Genomic DNA, 6,917 nt, shown 5'->3' with positions numbered 1-6,917 from the left:
ACAAAAGAGCATTCGTGATTAACCTCCCATCTTGTGCGCTGTAGTCATCACGTCACCTCGGAGGTGCCAGCCAGGTGTCCTGCCGTGGCGAGAGACCCGTCCACGCAGGAAGGATTGTGCCAGCCAGATGACAACACCTTGTGGCAACCCCGTTGCATGCATAGGTCACACCGCACATCCGAGTGTCGCTACATCTGTCCTTCATTTGTCTCTTTCTAACACAAATGTACGTACAGTGGAGAAGACGGACGTGTACCATAAAAAATCTCTTCTCTGTAGTTTGCGTGGTTTTTCTTTCCAGTGAAGGGCTGCCCGCGTGGGACACCAACACCATATTTGAAGTGGCCTTCAGTCCGAAATTGCATTTGTTTACATACTCGTCCATGTTTGAGAAGTTTGGCAGGGTAGACTGGGTTTTATTTCGGAACAGACTCCACACACACCCCAAATGCTGAAGACACCAAGGCTCAAGTGCCTCTTATCCTTTCATAGATCCAGGTTATTCTTTTTCTACATCTCACCGGGAGATGTGACCACGAAACCGACCACAATCTGGATTTTCTCGGGACTGAAGTCGTGGATATTCAAATTGTGTCCTTTGGGGATTTTGGTGTTTTTGTTTTTTGTTCCGCAAGATCCGTTCTACTATTCCGCTTTCTTAGGCACTTTCATTGGACGGCGAGGTTGACGTAAGAAGCCATGCTTTCCCACGGTAGATGTTTGGGTTGGAACACAAATCGACACGCGGCGGTTTGGCTTCGGGAAGTCCCAAGGAGGACATACCATGCCGAGCACCCCTCCCTCTCCCCCTTGCGGTGGTTCCTTCTACCTTGTGATTGCACCTTAACACAACCTGCGGTTTCCGTTGAGCAGGTGTGTCTGCAGGGCTTGGTTAAAAAAAACAACAACGGCAAGACGATGGCCATGAGACCGGCATTGAAGCCCCACCTGGTTGTTACGGGCATCACAAATGGTGCTTCGATCTCACTGCTGTGGCTGTCATCTTGATGTTTGGGTCACCCTTGGCTGATGCCCTTGTGGCTGTTGACTGTTTAATCCCTTTGTGTATACTTTTGATGGTTTGTATACCGTGTTGCGTGAGTTCGCCCAATGCTTTTTCCAAAGGAAGAAGCATAGAATACCCACAGATCTCCGGAGGGGGGGCAGGGGGGGGCAATGGAAGAAGGGATAGTCTCGGGAGGAAGAGTAGGGAAGCCACCTCAGATGTCTTTGGAGCAAGGCTGGTGATCTGTTCACCGATGCTCTCGGTCGCAGCGTCTTAGGGAGGGGCAAATTGAAACCGCGATTCCCATATGGCCAAGCGTTCAAAAAGTGCCCACTTACAAGCCAAAACCTCACCCCATTATCCTGTCCTGTCTAACAAGCATGAAGCAGAGTCTTGGTCCCGGCAAAACCCCTTTTATTTACACGGCTGTGAATTCCTTTCATTCACAGTCAGCAAGGCTTAGCAAACAGTCTTTCCAAGGAATGTTTATCAACACAAACCTTATCTCGCTTGGCGAGCTGCCAGATAACTAGTTTCCAAACACAGGGCAAGGCAAAACGTGGCACAGAGTCTCTTATAGTCACAAACATAACTTTCCACTCTTGAACTGACCAAAGGAACAAATTGTTTCCTGCAAAAGCCCCCTCCCCCTTCGCTTCTCTTTTGTTTCTTATCGGAGGGGCCAATCCCCTCCAAGGTGTGGCTTTACTCCCAAGTCAACCCTGCTTTCTAAGTTGTTCTTGTCTTCTGGCAGCTCTGCGCATGTGCACACTGGGAACAGGCTCCAGCTGTTCCTCTGCCTCACTGCTGTTTGGTTCCCTCTCTGCCTCCGACGCAGAGCCCTCGTCTGAGCTTTCCTCAGCCCCCAGGACTGGCCCAGGTTCCTCCCCAATCTCCTTGCTGGCCGCCGCCGGGCCACGACAGGACTTCTGGGAAATGAAGTCCACAGGTCTTGAAGTTGCCACGTGAAAAACAACAACAACAACCCACCAACCACCTTCTTTGAACTGTCCCTTGAATGGTTTGGGCAATGGTTGCTACAGCATGATCAAACCTTGGGAAGATGTTTAAGACAATGGTTTTTCCAGCTCTAGGAAAAAACATCCACCATGCCTTCTCAACGCTGGTCTCTTCTGCTTACGCTTGACACAATTTTGTTAGCCTGATCACCACTTCATAAGTGTGCTCTTTTCCTACACAAGTACAGAAGTACTTGCTGCAAACTGGCCCTCAGGCCAGAGAGCCGCACAAATCAAAAGAAGCAACTGGGGATAAGATAGGGATAGTAGAAAGCCAAGGTGGACTTCCAAAACTTTCATTCCTTCGGTTCTCTCAGAAAAGCCCACTCCTTTTCCTTCTTGCTCCAAAGAACAGTTGTTGCTTTGGTCAGTGTCAAGTTCAGCTTTTGATAGAGCAGGTGCCGGTAACCTTAAACACTCAAAAGAGACACAAAAGTCCTAATTGGAAACCCTCATTCAATTCTGGAGTTGACTGGAAGCCTGGTCCCCCTCCCCATAGAGTTTCTTCCTAGCGCAGCATCCTTTTTCCTCTACCTGTCCTAGTTGAAAGCCCTATCAATTGTGGAGACGACCAGCGACAGGGAGCTGCAGCAGAGGGACGAAAGAGCCACATGTGGCTCCAGAGCCGCAGTTTGCCGACTCCTGCTCTAGAGGGAGCAGAAAATTGCCTGTGGTTCACACCAGAACATCAAAGGATGGTGACATAATCGCATCCCCACTGCTTCCCTGGGGGAGCCGCTCCACAAATCCAAGTGTTGGCTTCTTGTGCAGGCGTGAACTAGTTCACATGGCTCCACATTGAAAACCGGAAACAGTCTTCCTCCGTTTTTAAGCTGTATAAGCTGCCTAGATAGATATTTGTGTATATGTATAATTCAGGTCAACGCAACTTTTAGAGCTAGGCAATTTTTTTTTATTGTCTGGTGTTCTGACATAACCACCTATGCAAAGGAGACATATTTCTGGGTGAGGGAAATAAACTAACCTACATGGGTATGAAAACTACTGGCTGTTATGAAAACGGAAACGATAAACCAAGTTTTCCTTAACTTGCGCTGGCCTAAGGGCCACCTGTTGAAGAGGTTGACTTTTTTTTGAAAGCCCGTTTTTCAGAAACTGCATGCTAATTATTAATGTTTATTGTTTTGAAACGTTAATTTGGAATAATCTCGTGAGGGACCCGCAATGCATGGGTCTGACCTCCATTTTGAATTTTTTTTTTTACATGAAACCCACCCAATGGAGGCCCCTTCCCAGGAATTCTGTGTGTTTCCGAAGCCACTTTTTCTGGAACAGTCACCCCGTTGGGCAGGAGAACACAAAAGCTTTTTGTTTTTAATTTGGGACTGTTGACCGAAGGAATAGGACAGTCATGGCGAACCTTCTCAGCCATCGAGGGAACGTGCATGCGTGTGCGTGTATGTGGTGGAGCGCAAGAAACGCGAAGATCCGATGGCCGGCAGCAAAACAGTCGTGCCTGCTTTTTGACTGTTTTTCAGGCTGTTTTTGGTCCGGAAAACGGTCTGAATATGGCCCCCAAAACAGGCCGTTTTTCAGGCCGTTTTTGGGACTCTTTTAGGCCCCCCCCAAATGGCCAGAAAACAGCCCAGAAATGGTCTAAAAATGGCCCCCAAAACAGGCCGTTTTTCAGGCCATTTTTGGGCTGTTTTCAGGATTTTTTCCAGACTGTTTTTGGCTCAAAAATGACCTGAAAATGGCCCCAAAATGGTCTGAGAATCGCCCCAAAAACAGGCCGTTTTGGGCAATTTTCAGACTTTTTTTCCAGACTCTTTTAGGCCGCAAAATGGGCTGAAAATAGCCCCCAAATGGGCTGAAAATGGCCTCAAAAACAGACCATTTTTCAGGGTGTTTGGGGACTCTTTTAGGCCCCCAAAATGGCCTGAAAACAGCCCAAAAATTGTCTTGAGAATGACCCCCAAAACAGGCCGTTTTCTGGGTCATCTTTTGGGCTGTTTTCAAGGGGGGGGTTGGTCTGAAAAATGGTCTGAAAATGGCCCCAAAAACAGGCCGTTTTTCGGGCCGTTTTTGGGACTCTTTTAGGCGCCCCAAAATGGCCAGAAAACATCCCAGAAATGGTCAAAAAATGGCCCCCAAAACAGACCGTTTTTCAGGCCATTTTTGGGCTGTTTTCAGGGTTTTTTTCCAGACTGTTTTTGGCCCAATAAATGGCCAGAAAACAGCCCAAAAATGATCTGAAAATGGCCCCAAAATAGGCTGTTTTTCGGGGCATTTTCAGGCTGTTTCTCCGGACAGTTTTTGGCTCTAAAATGGCTTGAAAATGGCCCAAAAACAGGCCGTTTTCAGGTTGTTTTCCTGGACTGTTTTTAGGCTGTTTTCAGGCTCTTTTAGGCCCAAAAATGGCCTGAAAACGGCCTGGAAAACAGCCTGTTTTGGGGGCATTTTCAGGGCATTTTCCAGCACTCCGGCACCCGCGAAGACCAGCTGGCCAGCACACCAGAACAGCAGCTGCAACCGCATGCGTGCCCACAGAGAAGGCTGTGCGTGCCACAGGTTCGCCATCGCAGGAATAGGAGTTTTAAACCCAAAGGTGCTTTCTCCAAGTTTCCAAAAACCTGAGTTTTACTAGGGATGCCACAAAAAGTGGTGCGGTGGCCTAGAGGTGGAGCTCTCACAATTGAGTGACTGAGTTCGATCCTAGGGAGAGGCAGGTAATTTCTCTCTCTGGGCACAATGAGAATGTATTGGGTGAATATAACTCCGTATTGGTGACAGGGAAGAGCAGTTGGCCAGTAAACACTCGGTTCCATTCAGTTGCCCCAGACTCCACCTCATAAGGGATTATGGGGTCATTAAAAGAAGTTGATGATGAATTGGACTTCCTTGGGGGGGGGGGGTTCTCTCTTGAAATCCTTTAAGGATGAGAAGCGAAACATTTTCAAGGAAAAACAATGAAGGGAATCCAGTTGCGTTTTAGAAAAAAAGCACCTGTGGATTTAAAACAACTATTCCTTCGGTCAACAGCCCAAAATGAAACAAAACAAAAAAAAATCAGGATTTTGGCTTTTCCGTTGCCGGCCGAACAGATGAGCGTTTCAGGGGAAAAAACAGGCTTAAGAAATAAAACAGAATCGCTTCCCTTCTCATCCACGAAGCTTATTCAGTTCAGAACGGAAGAAGCTTTCTGAGTGAGAAGGGAAACGTTTCCAAAGAGGGAGAAAAAAACACACACACAAACGCCCTTTAGAAAATGCAGTTGGGTTTTAGAAAAGCAACTTCGGGATCTCCGCAAACGGGAGTTTTAGATTTGATTTAAGATTTCGGTGTTGAGTTTGGCGGGATGGCAACGAGCCCATTTCCAAGCCAAGTGTTTTGAAAACGTTTGAAAAAAATATTACTTGGTTTTTTAAAAACCTTTCGTTTTGGTTAATGTTTTTGGAAACCTCTGCTGGGCAAACAAGAAAATGGCATGTTCTAGATCCATTAAACCAGGTTCTTCCCCCTGCCCATCCACACACACACACACACACACACACCCCAAGCGAAAGGATGACCGTGTGAACAAACCCCAATGATTTTACACCCTGTGGTTGTGCTGCTTTTGTGATCTATGCATTCTTTTGTGTCTCTTTGTAAGGAGCGATGATGCCTGGTCTTGTTTGGGACCAATTCGACGCAGCTTCAAATGTTTTTTTACAGACAGTCCTCGCTTTGCGACCACAATTGAGCCGAAATTTCCCTTGCTAAGCGAGTCGCTTGTGAAGCCAATTTTTTGCCCCCCATCTTACGACTTCTCTTCGGATGTTAAATTAGTAACACGGTTGTTAAGCGAGTCTTGCTTTGCCAGAAGGTCGGCAAAGGAGGTCACGTAACCCCCCCTCCCCGCCCCCGGGCGCCACGACCGTCATAAATGCGAACCTGTAAACCAAGCGTCTGGATTTTGATCACGGGGGAATGCTGCCATCAGTGAAAAACATACGTCGCTTCTTTCAGTGGCGTCGTAACTTCAAAAGGGCCACTAAATGAACTGTTGTAAGTTGAGGACTACCTCCATCCCATTTTGATCAAACTATCCGTTGACGGAGCGGCCACATTGCAAGCTCATTCCATCATTCCAGCCCTAATTATATCCTCGGTTGCAAAAAGTCAGGAGGAATTTTCTATTTGTGGTCACGTTTTTTTAATGACGTAAAGGATAAAATGACATGTAATTGGGGTCTCTTATTTTGGGGGTGGGGGTGGGTGGGGGACGCACAAGCTGAGTCAGGTCCTGCTTTCCCAGGGCCGCCTGGCTGATCTACCCAAGAAAGGGGGTTGGTTTTAATTAAAACTAATTTCTCACCTCTTCACGCCTCTCCCCTGGTTCACGCGAGCATCGATTCAAACCCGTTTAGTCCCCAGCCGAGATTCGTGGCCTCGTTCAAAAATTAAAAATGAAAATGGAAGAGCTACTAACAGGACGAAAGGAACTGCATGAAACTCTTGCGTTTCTAAGGCAAGGAGTTCTCCCTGATAAAAACTCTCGTGTTCAGAATGATTAGGCTTGGAATAAAGGAACAGGGCGGGATTTGTTTTGATCCGTAAGTCGAAACGCCATTCTTGAAAACCATTTTTTTCAAGTTTCCAAAAATTGCATCTTTTGAGAAGAATTCTAAACAGAGCAGGCTCGTCTAATGGGGGGGAAAAATCTACTTTTATTGTCCCAAAGGTGGATTGTTGTTGTTTTTTTCCCCCCTACTGGACTTTAGTTTTTCTTTTGAAGAGGTTTTGCTTCTCATCCGAGAAGCTTCTTCAGTTCTTGGATAAGATGCGAAACAGCTTCAAGGAAAAACAACATTGGGGAATGAGAAAAAAGCCCCTTTGGGGCAGCCATGACATGGATCACTGAGAATCTCCATAAGACATCTAGTTTT

This window comes from Thamnophis elegans, chromosome 9 (genome assembly GCF_009769535.1).
Source record: "Thamnophis elegans isolate rThaEle1 chromosome 9, rThaEle1.pri, whole genome shotgun sequence".
NCBI classification, from domain to species: Eukaryota; Metazoa; Chordata; class Lepidosauria; order Squamata; family Colubridae; genus Thamnophis; species Thamnophis elegans.
Note: the sequence above shows the minus strand (reverse complement) of the source record.